Here is a 20,033-nt window from a genome sequence, read left to right as displayed (position 1 = left end):
CATTTGATTTCTTGACTGCTGCTTCCCTGGGCATTGATTATGGATCCAAGTAAAATGAAATCCTTGACAACTTTAATCCTTTCTCCATTTATCGTGATATCATTTATTGGTCCAGTTGTAAGAATTTTTGTTTTCTTTATGTTGAGGGGTAATCCATACTGAAGGATGTAGTCTTTGATTTTGATCAGTAAGTGTTTCAAGTTCTCTTCACTTTCAGCAAGCAATGTTGTGTCATCTGCATATCTCAGATTGTTAATACTCTTCCTCCAATCCTGATGCCATGTTCTTTTTCATATAGTTCAGCTTCTCAGATTATTTGCTCAGCATACAGGTTGAATAAATAAGGTGAAAGGATACAACACTGATGCACACTTTCCTGATTTTTAACCGCACAGTAACCTCTTGTTCTGTTTGAACGACTGCCTCTTGGTCTACGTATAGGGTCTGTATGCGTACAATTAAGTGTTCTGGAATTCCCATTCTTCAAAGTGCTGTCCATAATTTATTATAATCCACACGGTTGAATGCCTTTGTGTAGTTGATAAAACACAGGTAAACATCCTTCTGGTATTCTCTGCTTTTAGCCAGGATCCACCTGACATCAATATTGCAACTTGAAGCTTGAATTTCTTCTTCAGTTCTTTCAGTTTGAGGAATGTCAAGCAGGTTCTCCTCTTTTGGTTTGCTAACTCCAGGTCTTTGCACATTTCATTGGAATACTTTATTTTGTTTTCTTGGAGCCACACTTTGAAGTCTTCTATTCAGTTGTTTTATTTCATCATTTCTTCCATTTGCTTTAGCTCCTCTGCATTGAAGAGGAAATTTCAGAATCTCTTCTGACATCCATTTAGGTCTTTTCTTTCCTGTCTTTTTAAGGACATTTTGCTTCCTTCATGTATGATGCCTTTGATGTCATCCCACAGGACTCATCTGGTCTTCAGACATTAATATTCAGTGCCTCAAATCTATTCTTGAAATGGGCTCTAAATTCAGGTGGGATATACTTAGCGTCATGCTTTGGCTCTTGTGGACTTGTTTTAATTTCCTTCAGCTTCAATTTGAACTCGCACATGAGCAACTGATGGTCTGTTCTGCAGTCGGTCACTGGCCTTGTCATGACTGGTGATATTGAGCTTCTCCATCATCTCTTTCCACAGAGGTAGTCTATTGATTCCTGTGTATTCCATCCAGGGAGGTCTACATGTACATTTGTCATTTATGTTGTTTCAAAAAAGGTATTCCCATTGAATAAGTCGTTGGTCTTGCAAAATTCTATCATGTGATTCCTAGTGATGTTTCTATCACCAAGGTGGTATTTTCCAACTTCTGCTCCTACTTTTATTGCTTTCAACTTTCATATTCCCATCACCAGTAATTATCAATGCATCTTGATTGCATGTTTGATCAATTTCAGACTGCAGAAGTTGGTAAAAATATTCAATTTCTTTATCTTTGGCATTAGTGGTTTGTGTGTACATTTGAATAATAGTTGTATTAACTTTTCTTCCTTATAGGTGTATGGATATTATTCTATCACTGACAGTGTTGTCCTTCAGGGTAGATCTTGAAATGTTCTTTTTGATGATGAATGTGATGCCGTCCGTCTTCATTTTGTCATTCTTGCTGTAGTAGACCATGTGATTGATTAAAAATGTCTAATACCAGGCCATTTCAGCTCAGTAATGCCTAAGATACCAATCTTTATGTGTTCCATTTTATTTTTGACGATTTCCAATTTTCCTTGATTCCTACTTCATACATTACATGTTCTGATTACTAATGAGTGTTTTCAGCTGTTTCTTCTTATTTTGTCATGCCACATCAGCAAATGAAGGTCCCAAAAGCTTTGCTCCCTCTACAACATTAATGTCAACTCTACTTTGAGGAAGTAGCTCTTCACCAGTCATATTTTGAGTGCCTTTGAATTCCAACCTCAGGGGCTCATCTTCCAGTACTAAAACAGACAATGTTCAGCTATTATTCATAAGGTTTTCGCTTGCCAAACTTTTTCAGAGGTAGATGGCCAGGTCCTTCTCCCTAGTCTGCCTGAGTCTGGAAGCTCCACCGAAACCTGTCCACCATGGGTGACCCTGCTGGAACTTGAAATACCAATGGCATAGCTTTCAGTATCACAACAAAGCACAAGCCACCACAGTTCGACAAACTGACAGAAAAGTGGCAGATTTAACATGGGAAAAAAAAAAAAAGAAAAGAAAACATATAAAGGAACCAAGTAAAGACGACCTGTCAATTTAAGAATCTGGATAATTTTTCTGAGCAGATTAGGGAAAATTCCCTAGTCTGTACATTATTCTCTTTCCTTGGATTCTCTTATTTTTCTCCTTCCACCCTTCTGTTGGTTATTACATTGGTCATTAGCATTTCTATTAAGCAGTAGTTAGGAGAGGAGAAATCAATCAAGGAAAGGAGCTTCTGTTTAAGGTTTGTTGGATGAGGTAGTTGAATCTATCCACTAAAACGAGATTATTTTTGGATTCTCTGTAGATTTTCTTTATTCGTGTTATTTCTGTCCCTAACATCATAGACCAACACAAGCTGATTATATTGCATAAGATGGAAACAAACACACACAGCTAAAGATTTTTGGAGCACAGACATATTTAAACAAAAAGTCCAGGTGACAAAGTTACTAAAGAGATTTCACTTTGAAGAGTGTTGAGGTGTTGCAAGTCATAGAAACAAAGATTTTACTTAAAAGTCATGTGGTAGCCTGTAGTCACAGGGTCCGATACTTACCACGCTGACTTCTTATCTCCTAGAAGTAGCTGACAGGTGGCATAGCAGACTTGCATCTAAAAAAATAGTCCAGGTTATGTTCTTAGCCCTTGCTCTTCCTGACACTGCCTTTTAACCCACAAAGCCGAATTATTTTTAAGAGTTTACCAACCAGTTGCTGTTGAGTCAATTACTACTCATGGCAACCCCAACTGTGTTAGAGTGGAATTGTGCCCATGGGGTTTTTAACGGCTGATTCTTCAGAAGTAGATCACCAGATTTTTCTTCCTAGGTACCTCTGGGTGAACTCACACTTCAAGCTATCAGTTAACACCAAGCATGTTAACCATTTGTACTACCCAGGGACTCCATTTAGAATTTAGGGCCACAGATACAGTATGTTTAAAATATTGAGTATAAGCGAGTGAAGACCAAGCACCCACCTTACATTATGGCCATTGCTCACTTCACGCTCATAAATCTTTTAAAGTCCTCCATGTTCTTTCTGTTCAGGCCTGGGGCTATTTCTTTCTGAATGACTGTTGACCCACTGTGTCCCCAGGTGATTGAGGAACTGCACAGCCACTCGATACTTTGAAGAACGGGGGTATCTAAAACGAGGTTCCATGAGCAGGTCAGAAAAGGACACCAGGAGAGCCTGTGTCCTTGGTGAAGATGGGGTTGTGCTGAACTTGCAAAATGTACAAGTTCAGTGTCATCTGTTTTCAGTATTTCCTGAACAATTGATTTATTTCACATTATTAATGAACTTTGCAGCAGTTCCACTTGTCAGAGCCTACTCTGCAGGGGTCAATAATGAGAGGAAACCTGATGTAAGTGAATCCAGCTTAAGTGATTCTGTCATGCTAACAATTCATTATATCAGGACAAATGTCAGCTGCTTCCAGTATGTTAATTCCTCTGATCATATTTGCATAAACTACAGTCAATGAAATACAAGCTCCCCCTCTAAGATAGTTAATGGAGATTTGTAAAGGATTTTTAATTTACTTTTTTTTTGTCTCCTCCAGCATAAATTCTTGAGGTGAAAAGGGACATGGAAAGAAAAGATCACAGATTGGAAAGAGGACGTAAAATATTACAAAAGTTAAAATACAAAAGAATATAGAATCCATAGGTGTTAAATTTAGTTATTTCTTAAGAATTCCGTGTATTTGTATTTACTGCTTCTAAGAGGAGCTGCTACTTTCTAAAGAAATTTGGGAACAAAACACTGATGAATTCTTCTTACACTTTGAGTTGAATTTTTAGTTTCTCTAGTTTCCTGAAGTGAACCACTAGTTCATTAACTTTTCCAAAGGACTTTAAATCTGAGTTTCCAATCTCCCCTATAATCCACGTTACCTCCCTGGGGCAATTGGCATGTGATAGTAATGGTTATTTTAGAATTGTCACTTCTTTTACTCTGAACTTCAAAGTGAATAAATATCACAAATTAAGAAATTAGAATCTCTTCTATGATGAAATTCATAGTTAACTGATTTATCCAATAAAGTCATTTTCTTTCTTTTTTTTGCAGCCTTCAAAATTCCTATTAATTTGGAGTTTTTTAAAATAAGTTTTTTATCAATTGCTTGTCACCTGGGATTCATTTGCTTTCTGTATCTAATTGTTTGCACAATTGGCAACTGTGATTTTCATTCACACTGCAAACATCTCTCTTGTCTACTAATTTCCTTGTTTTGCAGTGTGGCTCAAAATTTTACTTCCTCATCTACAACCTTTAATATTGACTGTTTTATTCATTTAAACTTCGTAGAGACAAAAAAACAGTATAGACCCAGAATTTTATTGTTGACATTTGCTTAAGAAGCCTAATGCCCATCTCCCCACCCCTCTCCCCCCCTCCAGCAGTCCCTGAGGTAGTTTTAGTCTCAGGACAAGACACCAATGACGTAGCTAATGGCAGTGAGCGCCATCAATCAACAAAGAGCAATATCAGCAATATGGACTGCATTTGCCATTATTACTGAAATGCTTACCTGTCATCAGCTTGGTGACCTGTCCATTTACCTAGTTTTCAGGTTGAAAGATTAGTTTAATAAAGTTATCCAAACAATTCCCCTTATCTAAGTTGCTTTCTTTCTCCTTTTCCCCCCATTTGATTTTAAATATGCAGAGCCTAGTACTTTGAAATCAGTACAAGAAATTGTCCAGACCATATTTTGCTCATCATCTTCCCTATTACATACAACTGGGATACATTTATCTTACTCATTCACCTCCTATGGTAAGGAGGTAAGTGTTTTATTAAGACATCTGTAGCAGTTGAAGCTAACGGGACTATAGTTCCAGTTAGCAAGTGTACCATTGTTAGTTGCCGTCCAGTCAGCTCTTACTCACGGCGACCTTATGTATAACAGAATGTAATATTGTTCCGGCTCCGTCGTGTGCCATCTTCATGATCTTTGGTACATTTCAATTCATTGTTGTGGCCGTTGTGTCAATCCATCTCATTGAGAGTTCCCCTCATTTTCGTGGACCCTTTACATTACCAAACATGATGTTCTTTTTTAGGACTATGTCCTAATAAGTAAGCTGAAGTCTCACCATCCTCATCCTTGCTTTTAGTCATCCATTACCGGTGCTTAACTTTCAAGAGATAGCTTCTAATGTGTAAATCAGGGAAGCATTTTGATGAGTAACTTTAGAGAGTTTATTTGACCTCCATATCCACTGTAACGAGTCAGCTAGATTTTGAACTTCTTGAGAACAAAGACTGATTTTCCTTGGTTTCAGTGTAATGCCTAAAAAAGTAAAATGTATCTATATATCTTGTAGAATTTTCCAGAGGATAATTGATCCTCTTTGCTGTACCCAGGTTGATTTGTATAATAAATTGCTAAAGATAAAAAAAAACAAAATGTAATTGGTATTTATCAGTTTGGCCAGGAAACTCAGCACATTTGAAAGTTAAATCTCAGTTATCTCTGCTGCTAAAAAGCTTTCTAACTTCAGTTGAGTCAGGCCACTAGTACATTGTAAGAAATACTTAAATAATCTGAGTGTTCCCTTTGGCCTGCCCTCTCCTGTCAGGTCTTCAGGATCTACCCTCCGAGGTTTTCAAGGCCTGTCTGCTCATTGCTTGTCCTCTGTTACGTTCCCTTCATGTCAGATTCTCTGAGTACTAGCGGTCAACCTACTCTTCTGTTAACTAGTACTCTACCATACTAATTGGAGACAGCATAGGACTTCCTTAAGTTCCCTTGATGTCAATTTCAAGTAGGAGGGGTCTTGTAGAGGCAAATCCTTGTGTGTTTTCTTATCACCTCATGTAGTACAAATGGGAAAACAATTAGATTAGAAGTCAGAAGGAATGGATTTTGTGTCCTTTCTCTAACAGTTATTATTAGTGCTTGATCTTGGAAAATTTCTTCATTTCTCTGATTATTTAGTTTAGTCATCTTCTAAATGTGCAGGACAAAATGAAGAAGTGTATGTATAGGTAGTATGCAAACTGTGAATCAATGAACCACTACTCCAGAGTGAGGCTCTATCTTGTTTTATCTCTTTGCTTCTGCCCTTCCTTTTTCTTATATCTCCCCTCTGTCCCTCATGTCTTTCCTTCTTTCCAAACTTTCTTCATTTCTTCCATCCTTCTTTTCTTTCCTTCCTCTCTTTCAGCCAACCTTTCTCCCTTCTTCCCTCCTTTCTGTCATTTTTACCCATTGCCCTCACCCCTACACTTCAGTCCTTAAATGATATGCAGTTGCTGATTGGAATACATATATAACAATGTGGGGAGGGGAAAGAATAAGCAAAATTATAGAGGAAATAGGCTGATAACAATAAGGGAAAAGTTAGCAGAAGGAAGAAGGAAAATTTGATTGCATGGAATAGTCTTATTGCCTTTGAAGTAGAAAACATAAATTCTTTAGGAAAGACCAAGCTGCTTTCCTGGAAAGTAGGTCTAAAACAAATTACTTAAATGAATCTTTTTATGGAGGACACGCAAATCTTGTTTTCAACAAAATCCCTATGATTAAGGCAGTGGTGTGCTTCCAGATATTTATAGTATGCCTTAACATAAGCTGAGACCATGAAACAAGAATCTTAGTTCTGTTCAGGATCTACTGTTCTGTTGGTCACTTTCCTGAAGAATTGATTTAATCCAGGGTTAAAACCTAGAATGCACAATGCAATCTGAGTTTGCCCTAGTGGTGTACAAGAATAGTAATAACCGCTAATCAACTTGATCACACTGGAGTCAGAGTCTTGCAAAGTCTCTTCAGTTATTATTTGAGGCACCAGATCAATCCCACATGTGTTCACAAACGAGTTGGTGAGCTATAATATTCACACGACATCTTCTGAGCTCTTTCTGTCTTGCTGAGGCCTGTCTTTCCAAGCTTATTGACCTTGGAGCTACTTGATAGTTTGTGCTGTAGCCATTACAGTCAGTGCTCTGTGTGAGCTTCATAAACTATGTCGTGGCTAAGGGTATTCCCAAAGAGGCTATGTATCAGATTTTAAGTTACACTAGCCCCTAAACCAAAACCCAAACCTGTTGTCCTCCTGTCAATTTTGACTCATGATGTCCCCATGGGTTATAGAGTAGAACTGCTCCATGGGGTTTTCTTGGCTGTAATCTTAAAGGAAGCAGATCTCTAGGCTTTTCTTCTTCAGTGCCAATGGGTGGGTTCGTCCCACAAACCTTTAGGTTAGTAGTTCAATGAAAACTGTTTGTGCTACCCAGAAACCTTCACTCCAGTCCCTAGATCCCTCAATATGCCAAACTACAAATTTAACCTTGGTGAAGTGGGGAAAGCACCTGTCTCATCTACTCTTAGTTGCACTTTCTGGCTAAGGTATCAAATCAAAGCTGCTTCAATTTCTGCCTTTAGACTTTTTCCGTAGGGAACATTAATGATTCACAGAATCAAGTCAGGAGACAAGCATGCCCTCACTTCTTCTCTGAAACATGGACACTCCTTCCTCAATCTCTTCTTTTCAATAAGCTCACTCAATGAATGCTTGAGGTCACTTACCCCATCATATTTCCAGGCATGCAGCGCCCCCACAATGAACCCAATTTAGGCTCAAACTGGTATCCAGTCACATCTTGAAGGATAAACTGACTACACAGTTTTCAAATAATACTTCATATGTATCCTTAGAAACACTATGGGGCAGTTCTACTCTGTCCTATAGGGTTGCTATGAGTCGGAATCGATGGCACTGGGTTTTATGTATAATGTTTTTATACCATTAAAAAATACTTTGACTATTATTTGTGGAGGAAATATCAGGCTAGAAAAGAGGAAAATTGGTCCCTGAAAAAGTAATGGGTGGGTGCTATGGGAAATACGGCCCAGATCAGTTAAATGTATATGGTTGTAATTAACAGAAAACTCTGACCCAAATTCCCAATCTTACAAGGAGTCTACGGAGAATATATATTCATGTTTAATAATAGTACTTTTCTTCTGTGTGATTCTGTTGTCTTCACCTTCTGTTGGCCTCATTCTCAGCCAAGATGGCAGCATCTGTTCCAGGGGTCATATCCAAAGAAGACAACATCCAGAAGAAGCAAAAGAGAATCTCTCTCTCTCTCTCTGAGAGATAAAGTCTTTCCCTGGCACTGCCAAGCAAACCACCATTCTCAATGGTCAAAATTAGATCACATGCTTATTCTTAAATCAATCACTAACAAGGGGGACAATATTAGCCTAAGTGGTTTAACTAATCACACCGAGTGAAAGGGATATTGCAGAGTTAACCATCATGACCACTTCATTGCTTATGAAATAACAACGTTGTAGATCTCTGTGAACTGTGGTTATGTACCCCTGACCTTTGCCTTTTTGGTCCTGCCAATATTTTGAGCATAGGTAGCTGAAAACCTTAGTTGTAAGTCTTTCTTAGCTTTCTTCTTCTTCTTTTTTTTTTCTACAAAATATTCAAACAGAAAATTAATCAAGTTAAGTATTATCTCTCTCCTAGTCACTCTGATACCTTTATCTCTACCTCTGATCTCTCTTGTGAGCTTTGGTCATGCTCATCCAATTATCTACTGGATATTTATATGGCAACACCTGTGGTGATGTGATGATTTGGTACTGTCTTCATCCCAGCTTCCATCTATTGGACCTTCCTGAAGTGCAGAGTCTGGAAAACTAAAACAATTCAAAAGAAGAACAACAAAAACCCCACTACATTTCCCAGACTTACAGCTAGTGTTCTGAGTTCAAATTGTTGTAAAGTGCTGTCAGGTCAATTGCTACTCATAGTGACTCCATGTGACAGAGTAGAATTTTCCCATAAGGTTTTCTAGGCTGTAATCTTTATGGAAGAAGATCACCAGGTCTTTATCCCATGGAGCCACTGTGTGGGTCCAAACCTCTAACCTTTCAGTTAGCAACTGTGTGCTTAACCGTTGTACCACCAAGTCTCCTTAGTGTTCAGATTAAGTTCTGCCTATCAGACGCATCCATGTGAGATTTGGAAGTCAGAAACAAGGCAAGGCCATTGTCATGCAGCTTTGGCATCATTCTGCTCCCAAGCAAGGCCATTGCCACGTGTTGGGCTTTTCTGTAGACTGTATCAGTGTCCAGTCACTCACTTCGTGGCCGTGGAGAGCAGGTGCATTGACAGCACCAGTGTCATGATTCTGGATCCCAGTTATGGTGGTTGGTTCTTGAACTCAAGAATTACAGTGACGGCCTCCTGATTGTGCATCTTCCTGACAATGGCAAAGATAAGCTCCCCTGTCAGATCAGCTCAGTAGTATTAGTCTGGGCATTATTTCTGGAGGCCCAGCCTAGTCCCTTCCACTAGTCTTCCCGATAATTTTTTTTTTTTTTAACTTTTATTAAGCTTCAAGTGAACGTTTACAAATCCAATCAGTCTGTCACATATAAGTTTACATACATCTTACTCTGTACTCCCACTTGCTCTCCCCCTATTGCGTCAGCCCTTTCAGTGTCTCCTTTCATGACAATTTTGCCAGCTTCCCTCTCTCTCTATCCTCCCATCCCCCCTCCAGACAAGAGTTGCCAACACAATCTCAAGTGGGCCCAAAAATTTTTAAGTATTTAATTCTCTGTTTTAATTCCTTTTCTACTTGAATTAACTTGAGTGATTTTGGCTGAAACCTGACTGATATAACATTGTATTGTCACTTTGAACTCAATTTGTTTAAAACCAAACAATATTCACCTCTCAAAAGTAGTTCTTACTTCTGACATCCTTAAGTATTGTTATCCAGGGTTATCTTTTCTCTCTTCCTCCTCTTCTTCTTTTTTTTTTTTTTCATAGCTAATCACATCTTTTAAAATGTCTCTTTTATTTTTACCTTTCTTTTCCTCGTGTTAGCATCAAGATTAGACATTATCATTTCTTAAGCCTGGAAAAATAGCCTTGACCACTCCATTTCCCTTTCCTTTTTTAGTCTACCATGCCCCCAAATATCAAATTTATCCTTATAAAACATTGATTTTATCCCATTACTACTTACTTTCAACAAATCTTGAATGATTTGTCTAAACTCTTAGCTTTGCATTCAGTGTTCTCTGAAATCTTGTCTCAACCTATCTTTTCAAACTTAGCTTCTTAGGGATAACCAATAAGTTGAACACAGGCAAGGAAAAAATCTGTGAGCTTTAAGATAGGTCAAACAGAAACCTGCAATTGAAATACAAAGAAAAAAGAATATTCAAGAACTGTGAACCAAAAGATGTAACATATGCGAAATGACAATACCAGGAGAAGAGAGGACTGTTTGAAGAATGGCTGAGAATTTTACGAAATTAATGACAGACCCCAAGCCACAGATGCAGAAGTTCAGAGAATCATAATTGCTAAGTTCCAAAGTTGGTTCTGCCATTTTCTGCTTTTTTTTTTTTTTTGGTGTTTTCTGGCACACAAAGCATGTCTGACCTCTGTCCCTTTTCTCTCCATACCTTTAGTTTTAAGATTTCTGTCTTTATATATAAAATGGATTTCACAGGGTAGGTAAATTTTGAGACATTTCTGTGTAAGAAGTGCTGTGTTTTGTGCTTGACCTGCAATCTCATTAAATCTTTTTTTTTAGAGGTTTTCTTTTTTCCTAAATTTTATTTATTTTGTTGAGAGTACACACAGCAAAACAGACACCAATTTAACAGTTTCTACATGCATAATTACTGACATCGATTAACTTCTTTGAATTGTACAAGCATCCTCATCCTCTTTCTGAGTTGTTCCTCCCTCATTAAATTAGCTCTCTGCTCCCTAAAGTTCCTATCTAATCTTTCAAGTTGCTGTTGTCAATTTGATCCCAGATAGATAGTTCTTAAAAGAGCACAATGCTCAAGGCAGACCTTTTTTACTAGTTAAGCTAAACTATCATTCAGTTTTAAGAAGACTTCAGGGGATATTTTTGGCTTAATGATTAAAGATTATTCAGGGCAATATTTTCAGGTGTTCATCCACCCCCCTGGCTCCAAAAAGTCTAGAGTTCATGAAAATTTGAAATTCTGTTCTGCATTTTCCCCTTTTTGATCAGTATTCTTTTATGGAGTCTTTGATCAAAATGTTCAGTAATGGTAGCCAGGGACCATCCAGTTCTTCTGGTCTTATGCAAAGGAGGCAATTGTTCATGGAGGCAATTAGCCACACATTCCACATCCTCCTCCTTTTCCCGACTCTCCTTCTTCTTCTATTGCTCCAGGAGTCTTATTAAATCTTAAGAGTGGCCCTTCAAGGTAAGCACTTAAAAAAAAAAAAAAAAAAAAGCACTAGTACTCCCATTTTTCAGCTGAGCAGACTGCAATTTAGATAAGCTAAATAGCTTTTCCAAAGTAATGCAGCTCACTAATAGTAGACCCAACATATACACTTACACTGAATGGTTCCAACACTCAGCGTAATATGTACATGTACGAATTTTTCCCATAGCCATTATGGTCTACTGAGTATCTCTGGAACCTGCACATGCCCACTCTTGACCTATGTTCTTAACATTATTTCTCCCTTCTCTTTGCGTAGAATTCCCTTTCTCCCCAATTCATCTTGCTACCTTCCAAATCTCAGTTCAAGTCTTCTCTTTGCTTTGAAGCCTAGTTTAAGCTTTTCAGATAATTTCTGAAAAACAAGTCATTTATTATTTGGCAATTGGCTTTATGAAATCTCATATTGGGGTGTGATATTTTTTATTTAACCCTTGTTAACTTCTCATGCCTTAAGTCTTGGCTCCTGCAATGGCCATGGTCTAGAAAACTACACTCCTCCAACTCCCATATCCATTGAAGGTGCAGTGGAAATTCCACTGAGCTTGAAACTAGCAGAATTAGTTCTAGTACCACCACTCCTTAGCTTTGAGACCTTGGTCAAGGCAGTTAATGTTGGCAGGGGAGGGGGTCTTTTTCCTCTCTTCCTCACAAGGCATTGGTTCTCAGACTTTAATATTCTGATGAAGTTAAGGACTTATTTCTTTGAAAAACTGTATCTGTCCACAAACGCACAAATGTATTTATAGTTTAAGGAATTTCTGTACTTCTTGGACCCATTCATGTATCTAGGTTAATAATCCCCTTCGTAAGGTTACTGTGAGTACTAGATAAAATATTACATGTGAATGCTGTACATAAAGTTATGCAATGCTACATGAAGTAAGATGGCACTCAACAAAGGATTAAATAAATGAATTAATGAAGCTTAGGACTGGTAGGGAGATTAGAATTCATGTAGTTCATCCCTGCTATTTTCAAAAAGAATTTTATAGAAGTAGTTTAGAGGTTCATGATTAGAATGAAGACCTCCAGAGAAGAGTTTTCCCACAACTCAGACTGAACACAATAGCTGATTGTCAAATTTCTTTCTTGGATATAACCTAGCAGTTCATAAAAGAAGATATACAAATGTCCAAGGAACATGTAGGAAAAGTTTTCACACTGATTAAAAAATACGAACTAAAATCTCAGGGAAATGTCATTCTTCATGTGTTGTTATTGTTGTTAGTTGCCATTGAGTCAGCTCAGACTTACGAGGATCTTACGTATAACGGAAAGAAGTTGCCCAGTCCTGTGTCATCTTCATGATTGTTAGCATGTTTGGGTCCCTTGTTGTGGCTATCGTGTCAATCCATCTTACTGAGGGTTTTCTTCATTTTAGCTGGCCTTCTACCTTACCAAACACAATGTTCTTTTCTAGCTATTCATCTTTCCTGATGAAGTGTCCAAAATAATCAAGCTGAAGTCTTGCCATCATCGTCTCTAAGGAGCATTCTGATTGTATTTCTTCTAGAATAAATTTGATCATTCGTCTGGTAGTCCACAGTATATTCTTCATGTGTTGTTGTTTGTTGTTAGTTGCTGTCGAGTCATCTCTAGTTCATGGGGAACTTACGTACAACAGAATGAAACTTTGAGCAGTCCTGCACCATCCTCACAGCCTTTAGTATGTTCGAGCCCATTATTGCAGCCACCAAGTCAATCCACTTCCTAGTGGCTTTCCCCATTTTTGGTGACCCTCTACTTTGCCAAACATGATATTCTGTTCTAGTGACTGGTCTTTCCTGACGATGTGTCCAACATAAGTGATATGAGATCTCGCCATACATGCTTCTAAGGAGCATTCTGGCTGTACTTCCTCCAAAACTGATTTCTTCATTATTCTGGCAGTGCATGGTAAATAGTCTTCACCAGCACTACAATCCAATGTGTTAATTATCCTTTAATCTTTCTTTCTCATGTCCAGTTTTTGCATGCATATGAGGCGATTGAAAAAATCGTGGCTTGAGTCAGGCACACCTAGGTCATCAAAGTGACATTATTCATGTATCATATTGTAATTAGTACATAGAATGATAATAGCCAGTGTTGATGAGGGACTGGTGTACTCGTGTTGCTAGTGGGAGTGTTACTTAATTTAAGCTTTCTGAAGGGCAGTTTGAAGGTAGGTAAAGAAAATTTATAATTAATTGCATACCAATTTACTAAGTGATTCTGATTTTAGAAATTCTCCTCTCCCATGGATTTCTATCCCTCATCCCAGTTACCAAAAATGCATACTGTTGTAGAATATTTAATATAGAAAAAAGTTCACATTAAATTGCTTTTAAAAAAAGAAAATCTATAAAATTATATGTAGAGTACAGATAAAAGAATATGTTTTTATGCAGGGAAAAAAAATCTAGAAAGGATCTATACCAATGTGATAGTGGTTATCTTCGGATGAAGAGATAATGGGAGCTTGTAATTTTACTCTTTTTGTTTGTCTTTTTAACTTTTTGGAGAGTAAACATGCATTCGTTTTATAACAACAAAGTTGTTAAAGATATGCTTATATCTGATCTCAATTCATCTTGCTTTTTCTTAAGTTTTAAGGATATGGAGTACAGTTGATGCTCATGCACATATAAAACATCAACATAATTTTTGATGTTTTTTAAGTTCCCTCTTAGATGTAGCCAGTTAAAACCAATGCAGTTTTATTTTTCCTCCTGATTTGTAATTTGTATCTTATCTGTCTTCCATTGATTCTCTTTTGATGTTGTGGCATAGCACTTACTTCTGAAGTCATTAACCTCTCTCCTTCATGTTTTGATTTATTTTCTATGAATCTAGGAAGGAGAAAGTTTCTTTCCCTAAACTGAGATTTCTATTATGCACTGAAGTTGAGGTAATCAGTGGCATACTGTGGAATGAAACCAAAACCAAAACGAAACCTGTTGTTGTTGAGTCGATTCCAAGTCACAGGGACCCTATAGGACAAAGTAGAACTGCCTAATAGGATTTCCAAGGAAAAGCTGGTGGATTTGAACTGCAGACATTTTGGTTAGCTCCTGAACTCTTAACCACTGTGCCACCAGGGCTCCGTGGAATGAAAAGATACTGGGAGTTTAGAATCTGAAAACATGGTTTTGAGTCTCAGCCCAGTGTTTTCTTAGCTGTATAGGCTTTTAATGAAACTTCAACCTCCCATAGACTTAGTTTTCTTATCTGTAAAGGGGGTTAGTAATACGTATGTATATAAACACATGCCCCTTGGGTGGTGCAAGCAGTTAACACATTTGGCTGCTGACAGAAAGGTTGGAGGTCCAAATCCACCCAGAGGTTCCTTGGAAGAAAGGCCTGGTGATCTACTTCTGAAAAATCAGTCATTGAAAACTCTATCACAGTTCTACTCTGACACACATGAGGTCCTTACGAGTAGGAGTAAACTCAATGACAAATTGTACTGGTTACAATGTACATATATACATACATATGCATATGCATTGTATGTACATAATTGAAGTCAAAGGGCTGTGTTAATGATCAACTGAGATAATATATTTGAGAGTGTTTTATAACCCCAAAGTAGTCTACAGATCTCAGTTGTTGTATTTGTTTTCTTGTTGAGCAGATTGGCAAGGAGAAAAACCAAAAACCCATTTCCACTGAGTTGATTCCAACTCATAGAGACCCTATAGGACAGAGTAGAACTGCCCCATAGGGTTACCAAGGAGCAGCTATTGTATTCAAACTGCCAAACTTTTGGTTAGCAGCCATAGATCTTAACCACTGCACCACCAGAGTCCAGATTGGCAAGGGAATGGGGTAAATGAGGAGATGGAGGTGCTTCAGAGAACCAGTGAAGCCTTGGTCTTCAGAATCGTGGATGGATGATGTTAGTATACACCATAAAAAAAACATAGTCTGGCCATATTATCACTTCCTTTTATCCACTTCTACTGCCTTTTCCACTGCTTCCACTTTTCTCCTTATTAAAAACTGAGTTAAATATGCTTAAAGAAAACTTCTTAGTTATTAAACAGGCTATATTGGCATAGTTTTCTTTTTTACCATCTCTGGGAATTGCCCAAACCATTTCATCTTTTGAGGCAGAGACACACGGGTCTGTATGTTCCTCCAATGCCAGAAAGGCTTAATCCAATTTAGAAGAGGTAAAGAAAGAAAGGAATGGTGATAAATTTCTATGTAAATGGCTCGTGTTGGTGTGAGGTTGTCTACAGCCCTCTTATTTGTCAAATAAAGAAACTGAGGCTCAGTGAGTTGGAGGCGCACTCCGTCACACAGTTTATGGCAGAACCAAACTTAAGCCCAGGGGTGCAGAAGCAAAGCTCAATGCGTCATACCACAGCTGTCTCCTGGCCTCCATTCCTCTGACTCATCAAAGATTTTAGAGACCAGGGTACATACTTTGCCATTTTATACTTTATTTAGAAGTTGTCATTATTTCTTTTGTGTGTATGGTAAGTGAGAATGTAAAACAATCTTAAATTGGAAGTTTCCTCCATATTCACACAGGATAAAGTTATCATTATCCAATCAAAGCATTATTTGGGTCCTAACAGTTGATTTTAAATCTCAGCAATAAATTATAGAAGTCCCTGGGTGGTGCAAATGGTTAATGCACTCGGCTGCTATCTGAAAGGTTGAAGGATCGAGTCCACTCAGATGTGCCTCATAAGAAAAGCCTGGAGATCTATTTTTGAAAAATCAGCTATTGAAAACCCTCAGAAGCACCATTCTACTTTGACATACATGCGGTCACCATAAGTTGGGTCAACTTGATGGTGACTTGTTAATAAATAACATATGCTGGTCATTGTGTGGTGACTGAATACTTCTGATGACGTTTATTCCGTGGTCTTACCTTAGTTGAGGAGGATGAATCTGAGATTCCTATCTTGAATTTTTATTCTTGGTTATGTTCCAACCACCACTCCAGATTTTATAGCAATTAATGCAAAGGAGGTTTTCTTTTCTTCTTTTCCTTTTTTTTTGTATTGCAGATGTGAATGTGTTAAAGTTTCTAGGGACAGAAAAGATAAGTGGCTGCTGCTTTGTTTCCTCCCACTTCCTCTTTATATGAAGCCATCCTGATAGATCTGCAGGAAGAGATTTAGTTGCAGATGGCAGAGGTCAGTGTCTTGTGTATTCAATGTAGTCAATAATAAAGTCAGGACTTATGCTAACTGAATGTTAATAAGGAAGCACAAGGACCTTGGAAAGTCATTATGTCTGGTCATTCGCTTCATAATATTGCTCCAACAGACTCAGGAGGCCCATGCAAGGAGATTTTTAAACAAGTATCAAGAAAAGGCCAGAAAAATAAGGAAACGATTGAAATGCTATATAAATTGTAAGGTTCATGTGATAAACTGTAGCTCAGCATAAGGAAAATTTTAAATTGTAATTGTGATGTAGCAGAGGGAATAGAATTTCTTACTGAAGGAAATCTGGTTTTCGTCCAAATCTAAATGTTATGTTTTCCTTGACTAGCGCGATTCCTTCTCAATAATACAGTGGGCCTCTGCAAGCACTGATTACAGGACTTTTGAATAAACCCAGTTACATAAAACAAGTAATATTTCTCATGGGAGAATATGTATGCATCACTGCATTTGGGTAGGTAGGTGGGGAGAAGCAAAGCCTGAGTGACTGGTACAGGAAATGCATGTAAATGTAAACCATTCATAAATATAAGCCATCATCTGCGTTTTCCCTTTAAGCTTCATTTATTCACAATATGGAGATTAAAGTTATATCTATGTATTGAGTTCAGGCTTGGGTTTCACACTCTGCTTCCTTTCTAACTCTTCCCTCTTTGTCTTTAGTGAATCTTTATGCCCTTGAAGTTGAGAAGGAAACCACAATGGCACAAAGTAGACACACACATAAAAAAAGAGTAAACTTGTCATTATCCAACAATAAGGCCCAGAAGGAAGCACTATCAGTTGCACAACGCTCACTGTCCATAAGAAGAAAACAAGACCTTTTCTCCCTACTAATTTATTTAAGTGATAGGAGATCTTCATTTTATCAAAGATGCTGCTAATCAACTAATATTAGAAGAGAATCATAATTTTAGAGCTGAAAGTAACTTTATGATTCCTATTATCTGGTCCTGTAATTTTAAATATCCACCCACCCACCCATCCACCCATCCACCCACCCATCCACCCATCCACCCACCCATCCACCCATCCACCCATCCTTCCATCATCCATCCATCCATCCATCTAACCATCCAACCAGCCATCCATCCAACCATCCATCCATGAATCATTCAGTATTTATAGAACCACTGTACTAGAATTACAGATAAGAAGATACAGCCCTTGAGAACCTCATTTTCTAATGGAAGATCAGATGTGAAAAAATATCAGAAATATCCTATATTAATAACCATACATATAAAGTAGCCCAGAAACACAGAGGAGACAGCAACTTAAACTCTAACTCGGGGGTTCAGGAGGTAATATTTGAGGTGGATTATAAACGGTGAAGAGTTAAAAGTAGTGATAAATAGAAGTGAGGAGGCTGCGGTGGTTATGCTGGAATGGAAGAGAAAGCCGAAAATATTCCTTTGAGCCACTTGGTGTAGGCCTTGTTTGCCTGGCTATAGGGAAGAGAATCTGAATCCCAGAGGGGCTGAGTGCTTCACAGTATCTTACAGATAGTAGTGGAACCATGATGAGAATCAACGTCTTCTGCGTTCCATAACTTTCCTGCAACAAAAACACCGCATCTTGCTAACTCACTTTAGCAAGAAGGGATGGATAGGATAGTCAAACTTCAGTTTCTTTTACTCTTCTAGAAAATTCAAACTAAAACTCATTGCCGTTCAGTCGATTCTAACTCATAGTGACCCTATAGGACAGACTAGAACTACCCCATAGGGTTTCCAAGGAGCAGCTGGTGGATTTGAACTGCCGACTTGTAGGTTAGCAGCTGAACGGATAACCGCTGCTCCACCATAAAATTCTACTGAGACCATCAGTAACAGTACTTTATGCCCCAAATCCTTTTTTTAATTGTAAAACACACCATACACACAGATACAGAAAATCTCCCCAGATGTATAGCTTAATGAATTATTTCAAGGCAAATATTTTTGTCACCACCACTCAGGTCAAGAAACAGAATTTTGCCAGTCACCCCAGAAGTCCCCATCCCAACCACAAACTTCTCTCTTGCTCCAAAAATTAGTCACTATTTAGACTTTTATAGTAATAATTTCCTAGAGTTTCTTTATGGTTTTATTACTCAAGTGTGCATCCTTAGATACTGTGGAGTAATAGTCTTGTCCATTTCTTTTTAACTTGACATGTCTTTTAAATCTCCTATAATCTGTAGGTTTCCCCTCCAACCCTTTTATTTCCATACAATTTATCAGTTAAAGAAGTGTGCTCATAATATGTTTAGAGTTTCCTGCCATTGGGATTTTGCTGATAGCATACTGATTGGGCAGTTTAACATGATACTCTATCCCTTCTATTTCTTGAAAACTGGCAGCTGGATCTAGAGGTTTGATAAGACTCAGGTTCTATCCTATTGACAAGATTTTAGGTGGTATTGCATTGTTTCATCAGGAGATGTCTATTATGCTTGTTTTTTGTTCATTTGTGATGTTAGTTGATGGTCAGTGCTTAGATTTATCCATTCACTGGGGCTTATAAGGAGCCTTGATGGCATAGTGGCAGTTAACCAAAAGATCGGCAGTTCAAATCCAACAGCCATTCCCTGGAAACCCTATGGGGCAGTCCTACTCTTTCCCACAGGGTCACTATGAGTTAGAGTCAACTCAATGGCAACAGGTTTGGTTTTTGTTTTGGGGGGGAGAGGTCATAAAATAGTGTTATTCTATCCTTCTATCTAATTCTATCATTTGATTTTTATTAGCTAGAGTAGTTTTTTAAGGAGATGATTCCCGTTTCCTAACATTTGGTTATTCAGTGATAGAGTACCGTCTTTTTACTTACCCAGTATTCAAGATAATTCAGTTCTCTGTCATCATCATCTGAAGGGAGTAGTTAGCTTTTATTTTATGTGTATATATATATACGGAAACCCTGGTGGCGTAGTGGTTAAGTGCTACGGCTGCTAACCAAGAGTTTGGCAGTTCAAATCTGCCAGGCACTCCTTGGAAACTCTATGGGGCAGTTCTACTCTGTCCTATAGGTCGTTATGAGTTGGAATCCACTCGATGGCAGTGGGTTGGGGTGGGATACATATTTATTATTATGATGAACTTACAGTTTCAACAGCATTGATAGTTTTCAATCAAATTCTTATCCTTACTGAAATTATTATTATTTTTTAGATCTTTGGCCAGTGGGAGACTCATAAGCTGGTTTCTGAGTCCTTTTGGCATAATCCCAGTAATCTTAGATAGATTCTTCACTATCCGTTTGGTATGTCAAGATGATTCAGGGTCATCTTGTATATTTCCTGACCCTGACCTGGTCAGGATCACTCTTATCTTCAAGAAGCAATGGTTTATTTCAACGGAAATGGTTTTTCCAGAGTACAGCCTGGGTGCTGGAGATCCTTATTTCTGTTTGG

Source organism: Loxodonta africana, chromosome 5 (assembly GCF_030014295.1).
Source record: "Loxodonta africana isolate mLoxAfr1 chromosome 5, mLoxAfr1.hap2, whole genome shotgun sequence".
Lineage (NCBI taxonomy): Eukaryota > Metazoa > Chordata > Mammalia > Proboscidea > Elephantidae > Loxodonta > Loxodonta africana.
The sequence above is the reverse complement of the archived record's forward strand: the minus strand, read 5'-3'. Positions refer to the sequence as shown.